Raw genomic sequence first — 27,562 nt, forward strand, 5'->3', positions numbered from 1 at the left:
CATAAGAGTCTCGTCTTCGGCAAGAGTATTAAACATGTTCGTGTTTTTATTTAGGCATGTCTGATTTTAAGTTAAGTATATACGAGCATACTTTTAGTATAAATAATCGACTTCTGTGTCTCAATATCAATATTCGTATTTAAATTTAACTCTTACTGAAATTTTATTCGCTCTGAAATGTTATGGTGTAGAGTGAGTGTGCATGTTAGATCATAAAATAACGTAATTAAAGATTTTAGGCGGATTGATGCGACGAGTTCTTGTGTCATACAGACAAACTCTCTTCATCTAATGCACTTTATTATAGAATTTTAGCAGAACTTTTAATAAATCGAGATATTTAAATTGTAAAACCTCTCAACATTTTATGTTCGACAATGTTCGTCCTAAATAATTTCTTAGGAAAGATAAATCTTGAGAGGCTATTACAACTATGTAAAAAGCTGGTGATACTTTCAAAACATTGTAAAAATTAGCTTGTTTATAATAGACATTTATTTTCCACAAAAAGGTCTTACAAGTAAATATTATTTTGTCATGAAAATATACAATTTCAGTACATGTTCGTATAGTATATTCATAATGAAATAAAAATTTTATTGTGTAATAATTGTATTTATTAATAGACCAATTTATAATGAAATTAAAGATAAACATTACAAAATTAATAATAGACAATCGTATAGACATAGTATAATATGACACTAACATAAAAACTTTTACAAGTTGTTCTAGTCAGTACATTCAGTACAGAAACTATTATTTCAATAAGGAATATTAACTGGTATTACACTATTCCTAATATCCTATAGTTGACTTTATTATAGAACAATATACGAATTGTAATGATGAATAAAACATGTAGGTATGTTGCTTAATATACACTGTTAAACACATACAATAACCGTAATTGATAAGACTAGCATTATTTTTATAGTTTTTATTTGAAATAGTAGAATATATATGGTACTATTTCAGTGATGATCTTTAAAAGTCTTCGTTTACAGTTATCACTTCGTTAGTAGCGAATGTTCTTTATATTCCTTCTAATTGCTTGAAATACATGTATAAACATTCATCGGATAGGAATGGTATTTTATAGAACATTATACAGCAGAACTATGTTGACCAGAAAGAAGTACTGAAAGTGTGCTCATATTATTTACCAAAGTTACAAATTGACTTTAGTTAGTGTAAAATATTTTATAAAATTTATTTACACACTGTGAAGGGCTGACTTAATATAGTTAAACAGTGCATTTGTGATACAAACAATGATCTGCTCGATATTAAACTACCAAATTTAAATTAGTTAACTTAACGACAACAAGTCAAGGTGCGTAACAGTATGATATATATGAAAAGAAGTCGCAAGTCACGGATCGAGGTATATTATGTCCATGTAAAATATGGCTATTTAAAGTACTCCTATTTAAAGTATGGGTATTGAAAGTATGAGCATTTAAAGGTTAGAAAATTAAAATATGGCTATTTAAATAATGGGTATTTAAATGATGGCCATTTACAGTATGGGTATTAAAAGTATTGCTATCTAGTGCACGCAGACACCTTAAAGTTTGTGTACATGCGGACTAGACTAGACATAATACCGCGATATTAACAATTAGAACATACTCCAAACTTTATGACAGAAAATATGTTGTGGTTGTTATGTTGCGCGATTGGAATGTATATATATATATATATATATATATATATATATATATATATATATATATATATATATATATATATATATATATTGAGGATCGATTTTAAAAGTTTCTTCTTTGATTTTTCGGTTGCAAGGATACCTAAATAGGTTTAAATATAATCGAATTGGAATACGGTTTAATTTCAATTAAGATATAGTTTTTAACTTAGATTGGGTTTGAAATTGGATAAGAATTACTAGATTGGTGATCACTGTTGCAGCCAATGAAGTCAGCATTTTCCTGTTAATCTGGAAAAATCCTCTTCCAGAAAAAGCCGCATTTTGAGTATTGAGCTGCAGCAAGAACGATTCCAGTCGTCTTTTCAGTACCGGATCTAGGCGTCTGTTGATCAGCTTGCAGATTATTGGTGATGTCTCATCTGCTGCTTGAGTGACGTCAGAACTCGAAGAAACGATCAGCAGCACGTAACAGATGTGACACAGTGCCCAGGTTCCTGTTAGAACCATTCCCACTAAATGTTCCGACACAAAACCCAAGAAGAACATGAAGAGGGTTACGGTGACAAAGATAAACTTACAGAAGATTAAACTTGTTAATATATCAGAATAGAAAGTATTGGCTTTGTATGCAGCATCACAAAGCATTTGGTAGGAGGTCATGAAGGACTTGATCCTAGCTATAGATCTAGTGTCTTCTCTATGATTGATAAATAGTGGGCCACGATGTCTCATCGACTGTCTATAAATGTGGATGATTACTTCTTGTCTGATCTTGGCGTTAATGAGTCTGAACCTCTTGGCAATACAATACATTGTTTCTTGGAATTGGACCAACAAACAACTTTGTCTGCAGTGTGAAATAGTAAAGGATACCAGTGTTACGATTCTATTCAAGATCATTTCTAGATTTTTTCCCGAAAGTAATAAAAGGAAAATGCTACTTAAATCTAATAGAATTGTAGTAACTGTTACAACAATTACAGAAATATATGTTATCGTCATCAAAGTTTTAGGTGGCACCAGTTGTAGACTGTCGTCAAATTTCTCCAGAGAGCTGTAAACATCAATGAACTTTGGGTGTTCCTTGGCAGAGCTGAGGAATATTACCACTTCCGTAATCATTACAGAGATGATAAGTATGGTTATAGATACTTGCATGGTACTCAGATTCATACCTGCTGATAAGTACGCATAAATTATACTACACAGAACTCCTGTTTGTATGAAAGTCAGTGTCGATCCCCACCAGAACACGGCTCGAGAAAATGTGAGTTTTTTGTCTGCATCTGGTTCTGAACTGTATTTGAGTGGAAAACACAAAAATGCTTGGTAAAAGAATATAGATCGTTTTGAGAGAACAGACATGCTGAAAAAACATATTTTACCCAGAATACTTTGTCATTTTTATTCAGTCTGCGTTTAAATTGAAGTTAATGATAAATATAACTGTGACGAAATCATCATGATGTCTTTTAACGATGAGTACAATACTTTAAGATTTGTATGTTGTGTTTAAAAATATTTATGCAATAATTTAACTATTCGAATACTATAAAGCAGAACAGTATCTAAAAGGATGAATTAATTAGAATTATTGGTTTCTCGTTCTGCCAGTTGCATCACATGCTTTAGTCAAGGAAATCTCCTGTATCCATCGCACTTCTTTGCAAACCCCTTTTTTGCGCTCTTGTCCACATGAGGTATAAACTGGACACGCTCTGTTATTCGTTTGTGTTGGATTTACATTTAAGTATCTAGGTTACCATCCTCTTAAGGTTGACATAAATGGGTGTAATTTATGATTATTTTCATTGTCTACGCTTTTTTCGCTTTTGTACAAATCCTACCCTCGTGCCTACTTGAAGTATGGATCGGCCATTATTTCATTAATATTGAAATAATGTTTTTGCAGTAACGTGGCAACCGTCTTTTAAATGTCACACAAATGTGTCAAACCATTAATATAAAGTTTAAATAACTGCGTTCTGCAAATCTATTGTTTTAATGCTCTATTAGTAGTGTATTGGAAACACATTTACCTCATGGTCACATATTTTTATAGCATAATTTGACATGGGTTTTTAAATATACATTGCTATTAATTAAAATAAATTAGATATATCTAGTTCAAGGCCATTAATTTTGTTACACAGTAAAGTCCCTCTAAACATTAACTATGCATAAATCTAATATCAATAACTCTGCATCTTTCTGACGGAAAACGAATTCTTCTCTAAACTGCTGTATTCTATCAAGAAAAAACTTTAATTGTAGTTTATATTTAGAGCCTGTCAAATTAAGTACTTAATAGTATCGACTATTTGCCAATGTTGAACTTGAGGATAAAACGTTGAAAATAATAGAACGATGATTAATTTTCTAATACATAAACATACTTAAAATACTTTTCCAAGAGGTAACACTACTTTTACTGTTTTTAGTAACAACTCAAGTCATTCATTACCAAAGAATAATAGTTATTAATTTAATATGTAATGCAAATTCAAGTTCTTAAATAAAAGTCAATTTTAGCACTGCCATATTAATACGTAACCTTGGATCTAAAAAAACTGGAAATATGTTTTTCAATACAAGGGGACGTCATTTCTCAGTTTAGGAGCAAACTCAGAAAAGCCCCTTGCTTTTGAAAATGCAGCAACCTTCCATGGCAGTTCCTAAGCTAAGATAACTCTCCCTAAAAGAGTTATCTTGCAAAGGTACTGGAGCTCATTGAAATTAAAAATTTTGTAAATCATGCAGCACGATTGGATTTAACACACATGCTCAATAAGCAGTATTCTAGCAGCATCCCTAACGAAAAGAACATGATATACTTGACTTGCGTTTGAAACACAACAAATCTCACAATTTTGGAATTTATGGATTCGCTACTAATTCTATCTTGATCTACATTCTTCCTTAATTATCTCACTAACCGATAGCAGTAGTTTAAAACAAACTAATAAACTGCCTAAGTCGAATTATTTATTAATATGATTTAGCCGTAGGATAAATACTGATGAGCTCTGTAAATTTCACCAGTGATAGCTTTTTGGTGGCTGCCACTACTGTTTTATATTAAAAAGTAAAAGAAAAAGAAAAGGTCATTAAGGATTTAAAGTTTATCAATTTATTAAAAATTCACCATTTCCGATATATTATAGTGCATTGTTTGTCAATAAACTGCATGAGTGACATTACGTCTTGCGGACTATTCCAATATTATTAATTGTATTATACAAATATGAGAAGGCATGTTATTTAAGAAATGATTTTGTTTATAACGCTCCCATCCGTGCTCCAATTTTAATGGAACACCAACATTCCGTTTTATCAAGGGGCCGTGTTTCATGGACGTATCAACCAATCCTTAAATCTACTCCTGCTACTTTCGATGACTGACCTTGGAGTTTTTTCTTGTCATGGCGAATCATACCATAATAGCAAACTGCAGCCGTTTAAACTAAAAGTGTTAGTTGGATGACAGCATTCAAGATAAAAACACTGTTTTTCTCATTTCACAGTCTGTGAATATTTTTGATGTTAAAACGTTCTGCGTAAAGCTTTACCCTGTAATCGCGAGCCATTGCAATGTTTCGAAAGAATTACATAGCGCTGAATAATAATTGGAGGACATCCTTGAACTTAAGTTTGTTAAGGTGGAATCCTATATTGTCTCCAACTACACATATGAGAAACTCTCAGGGTATTTATCTGCGTCCTTCAGATTCACAATAGAGTCCATAGATTGAATTTTTGAGTTTTGAATATCTCAGTAGGAGGTTGGCATAATTAATGATTACCCTAATTTATTTTTGTGTAGGAATAATTCTTTTCTTCATGCACTATTGATTATATTATGCAAGTTATGCACTGTTTAGATCCATGACAACCGTATAAATACTGTTAGGAATGTGCACTTTACGATTTCTCTAACTCTTACTCCCATTTCTAATTTTAAGAAGCAAGTTTTAAAACCAATCTGTATTAAGTTCACTTTTGAGATGATCCTTTACATCAAAGAATAAGAATTGGAATTTAGTTCACAGTAAGTATAATTTAAGTTTACAGTTAATAACAACTATATATTACGGAATAATAGTGTAACCGACAAAAGAAGCCATCCTCTTAATGCACATGGAATGTGATGAAGTTAAAGGTTGTAATAATTTATATTAATAAGATATTGCTATTTGGTAGAGTTACAAATTAAAAACTTTTCATACAAACAACGAATTAAAAGATTTCTAATTTGAGGTTTAAAAAACTTCTTGGGTTAAGCACATAGAGGAATTGGAGTAAATAAATCAGAAGAAATCTTGTATATTTGAGTCCATTAAAATGCAATGTGTTTCTTAAATTAATATTTTTACAAAAGTATCATGATGATGGAAATCTTCATTAAACTATCACGGGTTATCAAAAATTTCCGAGGTTAGCTATGAAACCATAAAAGGTTAATTTAAGCATCTGCATAGGAAAATAATACAGAATTCAATAAAAAAGTATATAAAATTAACGCGATTTTTTGCGGATTCCATCGAATAGACAGCGGTAGATTTAAAGCGCTTTCAAGACGAGCACCTAAGAGGTAAAACAGACAGATATGTGTACGATTTTTATGTAAACGCGTTTTACAGTAAACAGTATCAAATCACTGTCGAAAACTTCCCCATTAAGTCGAAAATGGCCTCTCATTTCTCGGATCTTAGATATCAGGCTAAGCACTTTACGTTTATTAGGCGAATCAAAAGAGAAGTATTTTGTAAGTGAACGAGTCACTTTGAGAGACAAAATGTAGGCCTAATAGAGAAGTGGGGATCATCTGATTGCTTTAACAAGACAGGAGTCTCACAGTGATCATTAAAAAGCCATATGGAAGTTTTGGAGAGCGTCCTAGCTTCGGAATTTGGACAAGTTAGTCATGCCCTAACCCTGCTGCTTCTTAGAAACTGTTAACACCTGTGATGTGAACCACACAAATTCGATGAGTGAGGATCTCGGCTGCACAAGGAAAGCGTGCATCTTCATCTTGGACCTCATAGATGTGATAGGGAGAAATGTTCATACAACAGGTCACTGTAGTTAGCTAGTAGACAGAGAGGGATTGAGAGAGATCCGAGCATGAAAATATGAGCTGAAGGCGTTGATCATTTAGTTGCACTTTCATAACGATAAATATGTATTTTATATCATATAATAACAACACATTTTAGAGGCGTATCTGGATGAAAGTATATAAGATCTTATTTTAAAGTGTTGGTGTTATCATAAGGACATCATTGAGGGAGAGGCCTGAAATAGTCTTGCAACTGGAATCAATCTCCTTGCGGAGTTTGGGGTGCTACTATGAGCGTTAAACACGATGGGGCAGTACTTAGTGAGGGGATGACCAGACAGTATAACGAAAGATATTGTAGAGTTTTTAAAGCTACATTGATTTATTTTTTTAATTAAAACTTAAATTAAATTAAAATGTTTAGATCGAAATATTGGGATTTAATTTTAGATTAGATTGTGAAAAGTCAGGGTAAAAACGAACATGTAATCCTTTGGCAAGTTAGTACTGGTAGTTTTAAATTGTTAGGAAGGCAGGTTGACTGCCTTGAATTGATTAGAACTTGTCTTGTTGCGAGTATTGTTCTCCTTGTTTGATACAGCTGGACCAATGAGAGAACACCGCGGATGTCCTGAAAAGTTGGTTGGAAAGGGAAGTATTTAAGCGCCCGCTCATAGTTTTCGCCCTTCTTTTAGTTATTTTCGTGTATTCAGTTAATTACAGTACGCCGTGTTTCTTAAATTTTTTTCCGCGAGGGATTTTGAGGTAAGCACCAAATTTATTGTACGTTTTATTGAAATAGTCTTCCTGATTTGATATTAAATTATTTTTGTTGTCTTTTTTATAGGAAAAATTAAATTCATAGAAACTACAGAGCAATCACAATAACTTATTCTCGATGAACAATAGAGCATAATAGAATCATACCAGTTACATTTGTTTCATGCTTGCAAGAAAAGTGAATTAAAATTAAACTTTGTTAATAACTTTAATTGAGATTTGGAAAAGTAGTAATTTAATAATATTTAACTGCAACTGTTTTATTGTGAATTATTTATTGGATATTACTTGAACTTTAATAATTGTTAGAGAGAGTTGTAATCTGAATTGCAGAGACTTGAAAGTTAAGGTTCAAATAGTGGAAAGAGGTTTAAATTTTTATTTTGAATTTTGAGTGAAATTAGAAGTGAATATTTTTATTTTAGTTATTTCCAAGTGGTATTTCATTTTTATTTTAAAACTTTATTATTTTATTTTAGAAGAGAGTTCTGATTTTTAGTTTGATATATTTGATTAATATTTTTATTTCTTGCCAAAGGAATTTTTAAATTTAGTAAAAGGTTTGTCAATTTTTTGTGGAAAATAGAGTGATAAAAATTCTGAAACGTTGAAATTATTAATTTGCCAGTTTAAAATAAATCCATTGTGTTATTTAGAACTGTGATTTTTATTTTAGACAAACCAGATAATATTTAATAGTTAACCAATTTAGTAATAAATTGTACTAAATATTCACTAGGAGCCTACTAATAAAAAAATATTTTATATCGTCTTGGATGTATTATTGATAATTTAAATATTAATACTCTGGAATATTAATATCTACAATCCAAGTCGTTATAGGTATGTTACGTGAAATAACACGAATAGTTATGGACGGAAATGTTTTGTTCCATGTTTATAATTTATTCTACAGGAAAACAAAAATAATCAAATCTTACGAGTGGGATACCTACAAAAATTACATTGAGGGTGTTAATCCTGCTCAAGATCTGTTTTCGACGTTGAGCAGTTCCGAACTTAATGTATGGAGATGGTGAGAGAACTGGATCATCGAACTACAAGGTATCAGTGAACTAGAAGAAGAGAACAAGAAGAAGAAGAAGAAAGAGTGCTTTTTTTAAACGATTACAAATAAGGTAGCATGATAATCCTCTGATAATATTTGCACTATAAAACAATGGTATTAAACCGTCTGTTTGGTTGGTCGCTACATTAAAATATATTTATATATATACACTTTCCACATTTATTCTGCTTTAGAAACAAACATATCTAATAAAAGCTCAAAAAAACAAAAAAAATCAGCTTTACAATTTGTATTATTTTAACTTAAAAAGAAATAACATTAACAGCAATGTAATTTGTTGCTACAATTAGTTCATTTGTTATATTTTGTATCTCCTGTTGCGTAAAATGCAAAATCAATATATATATATATATATATATATATATATATATATATATATATATATATATATATACACCCATATACATACATACATACACACACACGCATACATTATATATATACACACACACACACACACACACACACACACACACACACACACACACACACACACACACACACATATATATATATATATATATATATATATAAATACATACATACATACACACACATACACATAAAGTACAACAAATAAACTTTGTGTAAAATTAACTTTCGATCTTCTATATTTAAATGCATATTTATAAATAGCAAATATGGTAATAGTGGCAAAAAAAAAAAAAAAAAAAAAATTAACAAAAATAATTTGAATGTTTGCAAATTTAGAGGCTTTGTTCAACAGGTATATTTTCCACGTAGATATATAATGTTATGTAAAAAAGAAGAAAAATAAATAAATAAAATAGAAATAAATTTCATAGAAACTAAAAATTAAATTCATTGACGAGCTCCCATCTATACTTCCAAGCTAATTTCATGTATTTCCCTAAACTTTGCCAATCCATTCCGTTTAAATAGCAGTCATATTCATGTTTTGATAATGTAAATTTTCCGAGATAATATTTTCTAATATGCGATAAAATCGGGCAGACCGCAACGTAGTGAAACACGTTCTCATTTTCATGCAAGTTGCACAATGAACAAGAAAAGTTTCCTTCCTGCAACCATGGCTTGTAATTGAGGTCAACAAGTTCGGCTCTGGCCTTTATTGCCCAAGATATAATACTGATATCTGTGTTATCAGTGAGGAACGACCTGTCGCCAAGGTCGATATTGAGGGTCAGGTACTGTGAGTGGTACAGAGAGGTCCTCGCTCTGCCTACACAGTCAGCGCGCCACGCGGTTCTCAACCCCTCCACCACGCTCCTCAGCTGATCCGCCACTCTCTCCCTCTCCTCTATCCTTAGGTCTACAGTGATACCACACTTGCGGCCCAACTTTACCCATTCCCGCTACCAATAGATGCGTTTATTGATTATTTCCTTCGCGAGAATTACAGGTTGCCGATCTTGAGGTAATGAAAAAAGTTTAGAAATATAATCAAGATTATAGTTTAATGTATAAAAGAGCAACTTTTCAAATTTTGTTTCTAAATATAAAACATAATTTGGCGTATTAGTAGGGAGAGAGAATAATTTTTTAATGAAATATTTTTGTACCGACTTCTCGTTTTCAAAGCATCCCCACACCTGAGCGCCATAACACAAAATAGACCGTATTATTGTATTGTAACACGTGTACTTACCACTCAATGGAACTTTGTTATTTTTGAATAAACCCCCCCAAATTGAACTGATTGCAAATTTTGCCGATTTTGAATTTTCTTCGAAATGTAATTTCCAGGATAAAGTTGTATTAAGACTAATTCCCAAATATTCATACTGATTCACCACCTCCACCATTTTACCTTTGTATAACCATTTGTCATTGGCTCCCAGTTCACCCCCTTTCCTAAAAACAACAACTTTTGATTTATTCAAATTTACCTGTAAATTCCAATTTTCGCAATAAGTTTCCAATCTGCTGATCATGTGCTGGAGGCCCGCGGCTGTAGGCGCTATCAGTACAATATCGTCCGCAAACATGAACACATTAACTCGCTTGCCTCCAAAGCTGCATCCTCCTCCCAAAACATCCGGTAAATCGTTAATAAAAAGAGAAAATAATAACGGACTCAAAATGCAGCCCTGTCTGAGGCCCATCTGTGTGGCAAAACTACGAGTCAGCCCCTCCCTGCACCACACACTAGCAGACGTGCCATTGTTCAGGTGTTTTATAGATTGTAACATCCGCGTCGATACTCCCAAACACGATAACTTGTATATTAACGATTTTCTGTGGATAAAATCGAACGAAGAGGTGAAAGTCCACAAATAAACAATACAATTTTCCTTAATCCATCGATAAACTTAAACTTAATATGCATGTTAAATTAAATATGTTGTCAATTGTGGAATAACCCTTTCTAAAACCAGCTTGAAATTCAGTAATAATCTTTTTTTCCTCAATCCATTTATATAACCTGTTATTCAACATACCAGAAATCAGAAAATCAGAAAGACTTTATTTGTTAATCAATCACACATTACAAAATGAATAAAGAGCCACATGGGACGAATCCTGTGCGTGGCTCTGAGTTCCATTAAAAAAAAACTGTGCGCTTACTACATAATATATAAAAAGACAGAAAGAAAGATAAAAAAGAAACACATTACACTAAAGAACTAAATAAATTTAGAAATATATGTACAGTATACGTTAATAAAAATAAGTGCAAACTAAGACTGCTACAGAATAGTTGTAACTACACTTAATGCATCAACCACCGTATTTGACTAGCACTACAGAAATACTTTTCTTCCTCATGTAGGTTCAAAGATGTTTTTAACCATTTACTTTATGAAAAATATTTACGAAAAAAGTAATCACTAAAAACAATTAATGAATTAAAACATAAAAACAAAGTATGAACTAATAATAAAACCCCGGACTTAAATTAATTTAAAATAGGATAAAAAGTTCAATTCAAAATAAATTCAATTAAAAATTGTGGGCTTTGCAAAAAACTTAGAACTTTAATATTTCAATACACGCATAGACGAGGGAAGACCAGCTCAGACACAGTGCTTGTGTAGATGGTGTCAGTCAGCAATTTGACATATTCATGCATACTCAGGGCAGATTAGCAGCTCCGCGTAGTCAGCCCCCACCTCCACCAGCCAGGCGGTGATCAGTTTTTTCTATAAACTAAGTGAAACCTGCAGATCCCTTACATGGGCAGGTATTGTTCTGTAGAGAAAATTTGCGACATAGAAAGAATTTGTGCAATTAGCAGATGTTACTACTCTGGGGACACAACATGTTGTGCATGTCTGGTGAAATGTTGGTGTGTAACCTCAGTTATCACCGAGTCACGATGCGTGAAGGTGTAGACCAAAACCGATTTTATATACAGCTGCCTTACTGTAAGTATTTTTGTCTCCTGAAAAAGCTGATTTGAGGGGTAGCGTTTCGGTTTTTTAAACCCGGCTTTTATTACTGATTTTTGTAAAATGTAAAGAGGGTAAATTAGGTTTTTACGAGCGCCTCCCCAAGCAACTATTCCATACAACAGGATAGATTGCGCATAAGCAAAATATACACTCTTGATTTCATCACAATTTAGTATCCGACTCAGCTGATAAAAAACATATATTAATTTTCTAAGGTTGTTCTTAATTTTCTCGATGTGGTTGTCAAATTTCAATTTCGAATCCAAAATTACTCCCAAATACTTATACTGGTCTACCCTTTCAATGACGTTGCAGGAACAGCACCGATTTACTGCGTTACCACAAGAGTGGAGCATCAATCTGAGATCAGCGGGCGGCCCACCCGCGGCACGAAGGGCAATTGGCAAACATTTAGTTTTGCCTACGTTCATGGTTAGCACATTATCATTAAACCATTTATGAATTAATGTTATTTCTCTTGATGCAATTTGATACACTTCATTCCAGTTCCTACCTTTTAATAGTATTGCCGTGTCATCTGCAAATAGAAAAAGTCTTCCTGTTAAATTAAGTTTGTCAATATTATTTATATATATTAAGAATAGTAAAGGTCCGAGTGTACTGCCTTGAACTACACCATACTCTACACTGAGGACATCACTAGTTTGATTATTAATTGATACTCAGGGTTTGGACTCAGAAATGCTGGACAGACATTTCAGAGATTTATCGACGAAGTGGTTTCAGGACTTGATTTTTGTTTCCCATACATTGATGACATACTTATTTTCTCACAAACATCCGAACAACATCAAGATCACCTCCGTATCCTTTTTCAAAGACTCACAGACTATGGAATCCTTGTCAACGCTAACAAATGTGTCCTTGGATTTCCAATAGTTACCTTTCTAGGCTACGAAGTATCTGCCAGTGGTACTAGACCTCTTCCCGATCGTATCACCGCTCTTCAGAACTTCGCTCGCCCGGAAACTGCCAAAGGACTACGTCGTTTTCTGGGCATGATTAATTTTTATAGAAGATTCATTCCTTCTGCATCTCAACACCAAGCACCACTTCACTCTGCTCTTGCAGGCCTCAAAGGAAATCAGAAGATAACCTGGACCACCGAGTTAGAACAGGCCTTCATCAATTGCAAGGAGAATCTCTCTCAAGCAACTCTGCTCAATCACCCTGACCCAAACGCTCCACTCGGACTTTTCACTGACGCCAGCACCTCATCTGTTGGGGCATGCCTTCAACAACTCGTCAAGAATGAATGGCAACCACTTGCTTTCTTTTCTCAAAAGCTTACTGCAAGACAAATAGAGTGGCCCGCCTACTACCGTGAACTCTATGCCGTCTACTCATCAGTACATCATTTTAGACACATTTTAGAAGCTCAACGTTGTACTATATTCACTGATCATAAACCATTGACATTTGCTTTCCAACAGAGAAAGGATAAACTTCCTCCTGTTCAAGTCAATCAACTATCATTTATTGCCCAATTCACTACTGACATTCAGCACATATCTGGATCTGCAAACATCGTTGCCGATACTTTCTTACGTGTCGATGCCATTTCAGGAATCACAACTGTCGACCACTGTACTCTTTCACAGGCTCAACGAGAGGACACTGAACTTCAAGATCTTTTGAACCGTGACACAGCATTGAAGCTCAAGAGAATCACAGTCCCTGGTTCAAAACGTTGACCTCTTCTGTGACACTTCTAATCCTTCACTCCGACCATTTGTACCTGCTCCTCTCAGACGACTGGTTTTTGACTCTCTACACAACTTAAGTCATCCCGGCATCAAAGCTTCAGCTCGCCTCATATCTCAACGTTTTGTTTGGCCTAATATTCAGCGAGATTGCCGCACTTGGGCCCAAACTTGTCAGCTCTGCCAACGTGCCAAAGTTTCACGCCACGTTCACAGTCCACTTGGAACAGTCAATCCACCATCTGCTCGTTTTCGTCACATTCATGTAGACATAATTGGACCACTCCCACCAGCTGGCCCGTACCGATACTGTTTGACCGTTATTGACAGGTTTACCAGATGGCCAGAAGTTCACCCACTTCAGCAAATCACTGCTGAGGAAGTCGCCGAAGCTTTGGTGAACTGTTGGATATCCCGTTTTGGATGCCCAGAACGTATCACAACGGATCAAGGTCGTCAATTCGAATCTGGACTTTTCAAACGTCTCACCTCTACATTTGGGATTGAACGTCTACGGACCACCAGTTATCACCCACAAGCCAATGGTATGGTCGAACGTTTTCACCGTCATCTAAAAGCGGCCATCATCTGTCACCCGGAATCAAGCTGGCTCCAAGCCCTCCCTCTAGTTCTGCTTGGTATCCGAAACGTATACAGAGAAGATTTAACAACGTCCTCTGCTGAACTAGTATACGGAGAACCCTTACGTCTACCTGGATCACTCCTTGCCAGCCCTCCGGGGTTGGGACGCAGTGAAGACATCTCTGACCTTGTTGTCAGGCTGCAACGTCAAACATCTCGCCTTCAACCTGTCTCTGGCTCAGCTCACAGCAAACCTCAGACATTTGTCTTCCAGGAATTATCAACATGCACTCATGTTTTCTTACGTGACGATACTGTGCGTCGAGCCCTGCAACCTCCCTACAGCGGACCTCACAAAGTGCTCAGCCGTGACGACAAAACTATGACCATCCAGATCGCAGATAGAAGCTCTAAAGTAAGCATTGACAGAGTGAAGCCTGCTTACATTCTACCTGACCCTTCCCCACAGCCTCAACCAAGAAGCGCCCACACACCGACACCCAGCATCGGTACACCTGCTGCAGACCCGGACAACGCAACACCAGAGTGCGCTACCAGATTTGGTCGCAATGTGCGTTTACGGCTTGCTCCCTGACTTCCAGTCTCCCTAGGGGGCTCATATAGTGTCAGCTGGTCAGCTGATTTAAAAATATAATTTATTTTAGTATTGTAAAAGATATAGACCACCTGTTTTGTTTTGGTCATTATTATAAAGCCAGTTATCATCTTCTCTCTGTAAATACAATACTATTATTTTGACTAATTACATATCTTTAATTTATTAATTAGGGAATTATTTAGTAACATATCATTCCCTATAGAGTCAAAGGCTTTCGCCAAGTCAATAAAAATAACTAACACTTTTTCATTAGCATCGATTGACTCCATGATCACTTTGTTTAGCAAGAAAAGAGCGTCTATCGTATTTTTTCCACTTCTAAATCCAAATTGGTTTTCTGATAAAATATTATTAAGTTCCAAATACGATTGCAATTGATATTTAACACACTTCTCCAATACTTTAGATAGTACACTAAGTAATGAGATCGGCCTATAATTGTTTAAATCTGTTTTACTGTTTGCTTTGAATATTGGAATGACCTTTGCAACCCTGAACTGATCTGGAAAGATTCCAGAAGTTAGACTTTGATTAATGATGTGGGTCAAGGGTAAAAGTAAATACTCAATAAAATTTTTGAGAATAGCGGCCGGAAAAGCATCCATGCCGGGGGCCGAGCCGCCACGCATCTCCCCGACACACCTCAACACCTGGCTGGCGGAGACTGGCTCCAGATGAAACTCGTGCCCGACTCTGTACGCGGAATCATCGATCAACGGCGGGCCCAATTGCGGAGGCAGCTCAGTGACCAACTTATTTCCTACATTTGAAAAAAAATGTATTAAAGGATTGTGCCACCGCCGGCACGCCCCCCGACATCCGAGCCCCCCGTAAATGATGCTATTGGAAAATAATTTTTATTAATTTTTTTACCGCTTAATTCATTGACTATTTTCCAGAAACGTCTTGGATCTCCAGATGAATCCAATATTTTTTGTCTATAATAAGTAATTTTTGGAATTTTTATTTGGTCACTAAGTTGGTTTCTAAACCGGGTGTAATAAATTCTCAAATTTTCATTCCAAGGTTGTTTTTAATCCGTTTACTCAACTTATCTCTTTTCCTAATATTACGTATAAGAGTTATATTTATCCAAGGTTTTAGTTTTTTATTACGAGCATTTGGTTGTTTTGATACTTCTGACTGATTTCTAAGATTGTGATAAATTTCGAGAAATTTTTTGCAGCTCATATTAACATTTTCCTGGGCCAGGACACTGTCCCAGGGCTGGGACTGTATTAAACCTTGTAGTTTGTCCATATCAACATATGTTTTAGTCAAGTCAGACGTGTCTGTGGTGTTACTGTTTGCACTCTGTATCCTCGCTGTGACGGCGTAGTGGTCAGTCACGTCAGTAGACAGTACCCCGGAGCTGATCGCAGTGTAGTCAAAGTGTTTAATAAATATATGGTCGATACAGCTCAGAGAATGTTCAGTTACTCTAGTCGGTAATGTTATACACTCAGTATAGCCAGCCCCGTATAAAATGTTTTAAATAAGAAGTCCTTATCATTTTTATGTCTAGTAGTTTGTAAGGTATCAATATTAACGTCACCAATAAACACGTTTGTAATGTTTTCACTAAGTCCAGTTAGATAAGATTCAAGGTCATGTAGAAATAAGTCGACGTTCATAGTAGGACTGCGGTATACTGCTGTTATTATGTAGTGTCTATTGTCGATGTCTAAGTCTAGCTTGAGTCCTGATGCATTACCAAGTTTTATCTGTTGCGATAACGCATTTAGTTCTGTCCTAATATAAACAATAACTCCATCGTTCCTATTCCAATTTTCAGAAGTACAAAATATGTCATAATTTTCTAAGTGTAAAAAAAATTTGTTTTTGTCCTGCCATGCTTCAGTAAAGACTATGCAATCGAATATTACATCAATACTGTTTAGTAATAGAATAATGTTGTCAATATTTTTATAATAACACCTAATATTGAAATGAATAATTTTGAACCCCTTTACGAGTTGACTGATGAAAGCATCGGTTAGCTGATAGTGGTAGTCAAACTGTTCACATGGAATATTTCTGTAGCTGTCTAGTTCGAGTTCACTGTCAAGAGCACCGAACAGGCCTGCCACACAGTCCTTATAGTTGCGCCATCCGTGGATGTTTTGCAAATATTGCCAATGGTTATAACTTGTACATTGAATAATTTATCTTATTTTTAATTATTTTATATACAGATAAATGTTAGGTATATTAAGCTACCAAAACTACGCAAGTCATAAAGGGACAAATTTAATGGATAAAGATTTGTATAAATAAACGTTACAGATTTGGAAGACACGAATTCAGGTGCGCGCTTACACCTGAAAACACGCTCACAAATAAAACAAAGAAAACTTTTTGACAAAGAATAACGTATGAAAAGAAAAGTACTTTTACACGAAATATTATATTATTACATAAAGTTGCAGAACTTAACTATTAATAGTTATTTGAATAACTGAGTTATGACATGAAAAGTTACCTAGCACGTATTAATCGCATGTTTAAATTAAAATATAGACAGTAAAATAACTTAATAATTCTTTTATAAAAGTAAGTAAATGAAATAGGTGAAAAGTCTTTCCTTAGATATAAATATAAGTCCTCATGGTTTGATTTTACTCTATTGTACCTAGTATACACCAAATTGTAGATATAGATCTATACTTAGTGTATATATCGGTCACACTATACACTAGTTGTAGATAAGTAGTGCCTACCAAAAAAGATATATTTGGAAAATAAGCTATGAAATGGTAGTATTATTGTAGCATACACTTAAGAATATAAAAAACCATACCTAGGGTACAAAAAGAAAAAATCTTTCTTTTAGAACATATGTTATGCTTGAGAATAAAATATAAATTATATTACTTTAACACTTACTCGACTCAAAGTAAACATAGTTTAGAAAGACACTAATCATAATAATAATAATAATAACAAATAAAAGAATTTTAATTTCTTTATTCAAATATAAACAATAATTAGTTTTTTTATTTATATATATTTAAAATTTGTGATTAATATACACACACACACACACACACACACACACACACACACACACACACACACACACACACACACACACACACACACACACACACACACACACACACACACATATATATATATATATACCTATATATATACCTATATATATATATATATATATATATATATATATGTGTGTGTGTGTGTATATATATATATACACACACATATATACAGATACATACATACACATAATTAAATAAGATTATCCCGTTTTGTAGATTGAAATTAAACATTTAAAAGTAAAAAATAAGGAAACAAAGCCCTAATTAAAAGTAAAATTAACGTAATTTCAACATGATTTGTGTATGCAATCCTTAGGCTAAACTGAATTAAAACTTCCACATATTATTATCAAAATATAATTTTAATTAATAGTTCAACTGATTAATTATTATTTGATTGTTATTCGGATTTTACAAGTAAATGGATGAGAACTGTAAATAATATACTTTGCTATCTAGAAAGAAAATGTAAATATAAACATGGTTTTATAACTACAACTACCAGTAAACAATTTAGCAATACAATCAATAAACGAGAGACCACGGTAATTTGTTGCCACATTTGGGCTTTCTTTTTTATGTAACGGGTAAACTATGGATTTTTTTAAACTTTCTGGTATGATGCCATCTTTATAAATTTTGTTATAAATTGTTAGTAAAGTGGTAAGTAAGGAATTTGGAGCATTTTTTAAAAATTCATAGGCACTACTGTTGCCGTTTCATTTGGTCACGTTTGCATATCATTCTTTGAAATATCGTTTCTAAAGCAATTCTTAGAGCACATAGTAATATAAACGGCTAAATTCAGTGATAAGTAAACACAGGAGCAAGCTATTCAATAATCCATTAGTGTGTAGATAAGTATTAAATACACTAATTAGTCGTTATCAGTGAGCGGCAGTAACAACGTGGTCGTCCAGTCTTGGTCGTGTCGAGCAGTGACGTGGCGTGGTGCGTGTGTCGAGCGGTTTACTGTTGTTGCAGTTCGTATTTAGTGATTGTGACAGTGCATACATGACTGAGGCTAAGATCGACCAATATTTTTCACCACTAGCCAGAAATTCCAAACGCCAACGACCCTCAACGTCACCTGATACTCCAGGAGAAGAGCTCATGGACGCCAACACGAAGGACGAGAAGGTGGATGATATTACTCACGGACAGTTAATGGCCGGACTTAGTGGTCTCCTTGATCAGAAGCTTTCCAAATTAGCAACAAAAGACGATTTGGTCAACCCCTCAAGACAGGTGAAAGAGCTAGCCGAGGAGAATGAAATGTTGAAAGACGATTTTGTGCCCCTCCAACTGCAGGAAAAGGTAATATGTATAAAACTTTTGGATCTAGAAAGCCGGTCTAGAAGAAACAATCTAATATTTAGAGGGCTTAAATGGACGGAAAAGAGCCCAGATTACAAGCAGGTGGTCCTAAAGTTTTGTAGGGAAATGTTAGGCTGTGGGGATAGACTGTGGGTTAATCGGGCACATCTTCTGGGGAAGGACGGTAGTGCGGTGATAGCTCATCTCCCCGAGGATGCGGATGTCGAATACATCATGTCCCGAATTTCATCCCTGAAGGGAACAGGGTACACTGTGCACAGGGATTTCCCTATGGAGGTGCGTCATAAACGTTCGTGTCTAGCGGCGGTGCGGTCCGAGGTGGGGCGTGTGGCTGGCAGGATGAGGATGCCTTTGGCATTTGATCACCTTACCAATAATAGCACCAGGTTTACATGGGAGGATGGAAAGCTAATGGCAGGACAAAGAGACGGCGCTGACCAGTTAAAGACGCTGCGAACACGGCAACGACGACTGTGAGAGCAGGTGCCGCGGACCCAGCAGCCGCGGGGACAGGGATGAGCACTGGACCGGCTGCGAACACCACCGAGGGCTGAGGGCACTTTGCCGATCCTGCATCTGGGGGGCTGCCGAGCGTGAGGGAAAAGAGTACTGGTTATGGAAAGTATAATTTAAGAATAGTCTGCTACAATTTTTGTGGTCTAAAACTTAAGGCAAGTGATGTTTCCTTTATAAATTTGTTTAGTGATTATGATATTATTAGTATCAGTATCAGTATTAGTATCAGTGAACTACATCCAAACTATTTCTTTCGTGTACCTAGGAAAAGTAGTTGAAGGAGAATATGTTACTTATTATTTCGGTTCTATACAAGAAGAGTGTGATATACTGTTCAGTCGTAATTATCAAACGGGTCATTATAGAACTTTTCTAAAAATTACCGCAACAATCTCCAAGATAAGAAAAGTAGAAAAAAATAAAAGAAAAGTTTTTGACTGATACTTTGAGACATCCAAATAGCAAGAACGCCTGTATAACAATTGAACTGAATAATAATAAGCATTTTAAGTTTGAGGGCACACGTTTAATCTATATCCGAGTTAATAAAAATAGTCTCCTTACTTATATTCGAAATTTGATCAAAAAGTACTATAGAAAAAGGTGCTTTTGGAAAACTAGTCTTCGTCATATAAAACATTATCTTGGAAAATAAATCATAATTACCTATACACTATAACTACTGTTAAAATATTTGAAAATATACAGTATCATTACTTATAACTATGACGTGTAACCCATGGCCACCTAAAATCGTATAAACTCTTGTGCAAGGACAAGCTGCTCAATACAAAACCAGATTTGTTTGTGCGTGTGTTTCATTATAAGCAACTTAGGTATTAACATGAATCAATACACGCAAAAAAGGTTGCATGGGACTTTTAATTAAGTAATACAGCATTTAATATAGATTAACATTATTATTTAAAACATGAGAACTGTACAAATAGAAATTACGTCTTAAATAAAATACCAAGATAAGCAGGATATATGTTAGATTGAGGTTTTATTGCAGAAACAATCCTTTTAGTGCTGCATGTTCGGTTATGTAGTATATTTGAACACACAAAGTGATAATTTTATATCCCTTTTAGAAATTATCATTGAATCTACAAAACTGTAAAATATGTAAAACATTGAAATAGTCTAAAATATGTTTATTAAAGATTAATCTACACTTCTATCCGTAGCATTGAAGTGGCTCAGCTAAAAATGACGGATCATCACGACGACGTGGCTGCGTGCTGTAGGCATTCGGTAGCATCTCCTACCAAACTGATAAATCCCTCGTTTGAGACAGGAAATATCCCTGTTAGAAGTGTAATAGCTATAGTGGTTCTATCTTTAAAACAGTTGACCCACATTAAACAAACAATTATTAAGCAATTTCAATCCTTCGCATATTTAGCAAAATGTTTAAAAGGGCTTCTAAGAAACATTGGAAAACTTTCTAGACAGCTATCATATTTTGGACTTGGAGCAATTCGGGTTTAGGATAAAGAATTCACTATTGACGATGAAAACCATTTTTAGACTGTTATCGATGTAAATCCATCAAGGAACGAGAACATGTCTTTAGTTTTTTCTTGACCTCTCCAAAGTCTTTGAATATGTAAATCATGAGACTAGAGCAGAAGTTAGCGTCATGTGGCGCTAGAAGACTTCCACTCAAATTTCTTGTTTCTTACCTACAAAAACCTAGACCAGAGGCCTCAACATGTAATGCCTTATTACCGACTTAAAAGTCTTGAAACTTATTTATGATATACCATTACCTTTTTTTCTAAACTTAAACTTTAAATATATTATATACTGGTGGTACGGTTTGGTGCAGTTTATTCAGGCAGGTGTTGTAATTTAAAAATTGATTCTGGATGTAAAATACTACTGTGTTGAGTTTCACTTTTTTATTGTAAATATGTAGTTATCTGTAATATTTCTAGTAACAATATTCAGATATTAAAAAATCAACAATTGCCACAGGCTAAATAAATAATGTAAATAATTGTACTTTAAATATGGTTCTGTCACGCATTTTCTTATTTGACATATAAAATTATTAGTAGCAATAAATAAGTAATTCATTTGAATTTATCTGAATAAAATGTTTTTCTGAATGGATATACCAGACTTATAGGACATTATTATTGAGTCACTGGATTGTACGTCAATGACGTCTTCTGGGTCAACTTCAGAAAAAAATGTATAAGTGTCTTCTGTATTTAGCTTGTATAGTTGTAAGCATTGTATAATTGTAATGATAAATGTCTTTCTTCCAGCACGGTGACTACACAGCAGATGTTAGTGGCTGTGTCATAATTCTTTGATGTTAAAATATATTGTTTAATGTTAATTCGTTTATTGAAGGGTTATTACAAAGGTAATTAATTGTGTAACCAACCTGATTTTACCTCTTTTATGCAGTAAGCCTAACTTTCTTGTGTGCAATATTTACGGAGAGATTAACTTAGAATTTGGTTATATTGTGTGTTATTAGATAAGATTAAAAGGTTCGTTGTCCTCACATGAAAGTATCTCAAGTTGACCTTAGGTTGTCTTAAAACATTTATTTTAGTGTTAATTAAGAGTGTTTTTCTAAATTGTATGGTAATAATGGCTACACAATTACAACTATAAAATTAGGGTACAATTCCAATTTTAACTTTGTCTGGAAACAATTAATTATGCAATAACCTAACAAAACTAAGTCTTTACACGCGCGCGCGCTCACACACACACACACACACACACACACACACATTTATATATATAAATTTGTATTTGTAACTTTTATCGGTTACAATTTAATAAAGTACAGTATTCGATAATAATTTGTGTTTTCAAAATTTTTAATACCTAAGATGCACTTTGTAACGCGTGGTTATAAAAAATTAAACAATGTTATCGTATTGTTTATTTTTTTACACTTTAGTGAATCATTATGTGCAATAGTATAAGTTCTTTATTTTAAACTTTACAATCGCCTCGAGGTACTTCGTAACATGTGGTTATAGAAATTTAAACAATGTTATCGTATTGTTTATTTTTTTACACTTTAGTAAATCATTATGTGCAATAATATAAGTTCTTTATTTTAAACTTTACAATCGCCTCGAGGTACTTCGTAACATATGGTTAGAGAAATTTAAACAATGTTATCGTATATTTTTTTACACTTTAGTAAATCATTATGTGCAATAGTATAAGTTATCTATTTTAAACTTTACAATCGCCTCGAGGTACTTCGTAACGTATGGTTAGAGAAATTTAAACAATGTTATCGTATTGTTTATTTTTTTACACTTTAGTAAATCATTATGTGCAATAGTATAAGTTCTCTATTTTAAACTTTACAATCGCCTCGAGGTACTTCGTAATATTACGGAATTAAAAAAACTTTAATTTAACCACATATGTGGTTATAGAAATGGAAATATTGTTTATTGGGTTCCACTTTAAGAAATAATAATGTTCAATAATACAAGTTAGCTATTTTAAACTTTATACTAGGCACGAGGCACTTCAAACCACGTGGTTAAAGAAATGAAAACATTGATTTTGTGTTGTTTGTTGGGTTACAATTTAACAAATCATAATATACTATATTACAAGTTCTCTATTTAAAACTTGATAGTAAGCACGAGGCACTTCATACCGCGTGGCTATTGAAATGGTAACATTGTGTTGTATTGTTTATTGCGTTATAATTTAGTAGATATACAACAAAAGAAGTTCTCTATTTTAAAATGTATATAAACGGCTCTTGGTACCACGTTATTAAATCATAAGCAAACATGAGTTTGTCATTTTTATCAAGATTTTATAAATTATTACCTTTAATATAAAATTTCCCTGTGTGACCTTTATAATGAAGCACTCAAAACCACCTTTACATGAAGCAATAAAATCTGAGAGATTAATTTATGAAGGTTTCAATCTAACGTCACAGGTGATAATCAAATATTCTTGATAGTCGATTGTTAACGAATAAAACATTATTGTTTACCAGAAACAAGTTTTTATTAAACTTAACAAAACTCCTTTGGTGGTATGGATCCAGTATTTAGAAATGAGAGATTGGGTAGCAAGTGTTAATATGCTTCGTAATACATATCATGGGTATTAAATAATGTTCATACTATAACTTAAGCTACCAATTCATGTTTAACTTTACCCCTATACCACGAAGAGATACAAAAAAAAACAAACAATGCTGTTGTAGTTTGATTATTTTACATTAAGTAACGTATCGTTTTTGTAATTTACAATCAATGGGAGCATGACTCACTTTATCTTTAGGAGTAATATTTTCTTTGTGAAATTTTACTAATTCCCTTGATTATAATTATCCATTACTGAAAAATGGAAGATTGGCCAAAGCATGTAAATATTTTTTGTCAAATATTAGGAGGTTTTCCACTGAAATGTACTGTAGGATCAGATGGACAGAAACAGCTTTGCTCTACTCCAATGTCACAACTGTGGAGCGTTAGTCTAGCTTCATTTCATTTTTTGACATCAATGCTATGGGCATACAAATGGTATGATACGATCACAATAGACTCAACATTCTTGCATAATGAACACAAAATGTTCATGATATTTGTGTTGGTGAGGGGAATAACTTTAATGGCTATGATACTTGTCTTGTTCTTCAGCTACAATCTAAAACAAATGAGATTTGTTCGCATCCATTATGTTCTCGATATATTCGACAGAAACCTGAAACTAACCACAAAAAGCGCAAACGCCACGATGAAGATGGTTGCCACTTGTATTGTGGTCTCAGCTCTTACGTCAATTTTTACTCTCCTTCGGGTTATGTACTCCCTAAAGATAAACTTAAGCTTTCAAGAGCAACAACTCAGAAACGTTCTTTACATCTGTAAGATTTGTGCGATCTGGGCTATAGGGGTGTTCTATGTTCACTATAGTCACATCACTCAGAGTATAGCTGCAAGGTTCATGAATGTGAGCTACAAGATAGAGGAAGTCGTAGTCAGGAACAATTTCAGAAGTTTGATGCCATACCAAATCCTAGTCTCAGGTAGTAGTTGTGGTGAGATATTGTAAATATTTTATAATTCAATTTTAGCTACAGTATATATAAGTAAATAATAATACCTATACCATATATGACATACCTCTCATTATATGATCAATATTATTGTGTATTATTGTAAACTGTATGATTCTTTTAAACATAATAAAAATTCGAAACTGCATAACGAATAAATTATAATGAATCTGCTTTAACTTACCCTTAACATTGAGCTGATAAACTAAAATGACAGGGACTATTGAAATTCATAAAATAATAGTTGCTACTTAATAAGGAGTCAAAAATTAAAGGAAACAAAATAGAAATGTTTATATGACAATAATTTTTTTCGATCAATGTTGGATGCACTAAGCTCAAAAATATGTGATATTTAAATTTGAAAATGAAATATATAAATCAAGTTAAGAAATCGAAGAAATAAAATGCTCATTTTCTTACCTGCTTTCAAAAAAGGATCCTATAATATTTTTTGATTGTATATCCCATCCTTCAAAACTATTGTACCGTTTTACTGGCACATGAGGGGTTAGCTTTGGAATTTAAGTTTTGTAAAGGTTCAAAAAGGAAACGAAAATCTTCTGAAATTAATAAAGTTCAAACTAAAATCAAACTTCTTCTAGAAAATAATTACTGGATTTAAAATTAAAATAAAAACTTCTTGATTACCTATAAGTTCAAACTTATAATGAATTCGTCATTCAAAAAATTTAAAAAGTTCTCACAGTTTGTCTTTTATTCAATTTTCAAAATCAAAACTTTCACACTCTAAACTGATCTGGCAATTCTTAACTTTAATTTATCTTCAAAATTCAATTTTATTCTGTTACTAATTTCTGGACTTTACATTAAATATTAACTATATTTGTATTATACAAATTCTTCTTTGTTAGAGAATTAAATTTACTTCTTTTCAGTGTTACAGAATTAAATTGGTGAAAACATCTGTAACAACCACAAAACTCTTTTAGTATTACTTACATAAAATTTTAAATAAATTTGCTCACTGCACCAACAAGTTTTATATTGCACAGATCAAAAGGACAAGTTCCTAAATTCCCAATAAATTTAATTTTTACAATATTTCTTTCCCCAAGATTATTCAAAATAACTACGAATGAATATTGACTGGACTCCGGTTAAAAGTTCACTTACCCGCAGGTTCGATGACGATTAGCAAGAAACAACTCTAAACACTTTCAAAGGCTTTAATCGTTACCACTACTACAGATCAACTGAGACGGGAGGTACGGCACGTCTACCTCACCCAAGCTCTCAATTTCGTTATCAAACTCTCCCATCTGTGATGCGTGCCTCGCTGATAGAAGGCTTTTTGTACTGTCCAGTCCTTATCATTCTTCTGGGCTTACTCCTTCCACCGGTAATCTAGTTACCCCAAAATTAGCATTTAATACAATCGATACATTATAAATACTTATCCTCCTACCTATACTGTTGTAAGACAAAGAGAATGATATTTATGAGTAAAAATCAAAAGTTATTTAACAAAAAATTTCAAAATAAACTTATAGTTTACATTTGAAAAATAAATTATTATATATTACTAAATTAACCAATATCTTTTTTGACGTGCATGACAAAGGTCCGGTTACAATAATATACATTATAGGTGATACATCTTTTATATAGGTAAAAATATTAAAATAAAGTACTAAGTATTATTACATAAAAACAATAATAGAACACCTTCCAACTCTGTAACATCTTTGAAATAAACGATCTTCTAATCTCTAATTAAACAGGACATTATTGTAATATTTTTTAATTATTAGGGAAGTTTCTAAGTAATCTCACCCCAGAATACTGCAGAAGGCCACCCTACAGACGAGTAATGTTGGGCGTTGCCACAGGTAAACACAGGAAATCACGATTTCTCGTGATTTATAGCTGCGCCATATATTAAACTAAATATATACTGTAAAATTAAAATTTGTGTTATTTAAATTCTTATGCCATTAAACCAATTTATAATATTATATTATTTAATTTTTAAATCAGTACAATACGTTTAAAGACGTATAGCTCCTGAGATACACAAATTTTAAACACCGCAGTATTATTGAGAGAATAAATTGGGTACTAAATGGTTATTTTAAAATATACTTCTGCACTTTTCATTTACTGGTATTTGTTATTAACATTTTAAATTCCCAAAAACTTATACGGTTGTTTATATTGAAGATTTAATTGCCGTTTTAATTTATAAAAACTAGTTGATAATTCTAAATCATGAACCTAAAACTCAACAGAAGGGTTTGAGGTACAAGAGAACAACAGATGCTGTGCTGCTCACAAACACAAAAGGTCCGTTCTATTTATGAATACTTGTGATTGTCACGCTCTAGCATGATTATTGTTTTCTTTGTTTCATGTGATTTTAAGCGTTAGTGGTAGTATGAGTATGAATAGTGACAGACCTACTTAATATGAACGATATTATATATTTTACAATTATTTTAATCTTATATCCTCCCTCAGTTTAATAGTGGTAGCAAACACCATACTAAGGTATGAATTACTTTAGAAAGTAGTAAGAGAATTTAATTACTTAAATATTATGAAAGCAATTATTTAAGTAGGTTCACTGCCCATGATTGTCACGAGTCTTTATAAAAAATAGGACGAAAATATAGTTGTCATCACTGAAAAGTAAAGGAATA

Source organism: Homalodisca vitripennis, chromosome X (assembly GCF_021130785.1).
Source record: "Homalodisca vitripennis isolate AUS2020 chromosome X, UT_GWSS_2.1, whole genome shotgun sequence".
NCBI lineage: Eukaryota > Metazoa > Arthropoda > Insecta > Hemiptera > Cicadellidae > Homalodisca > Homalodisca vitripennis.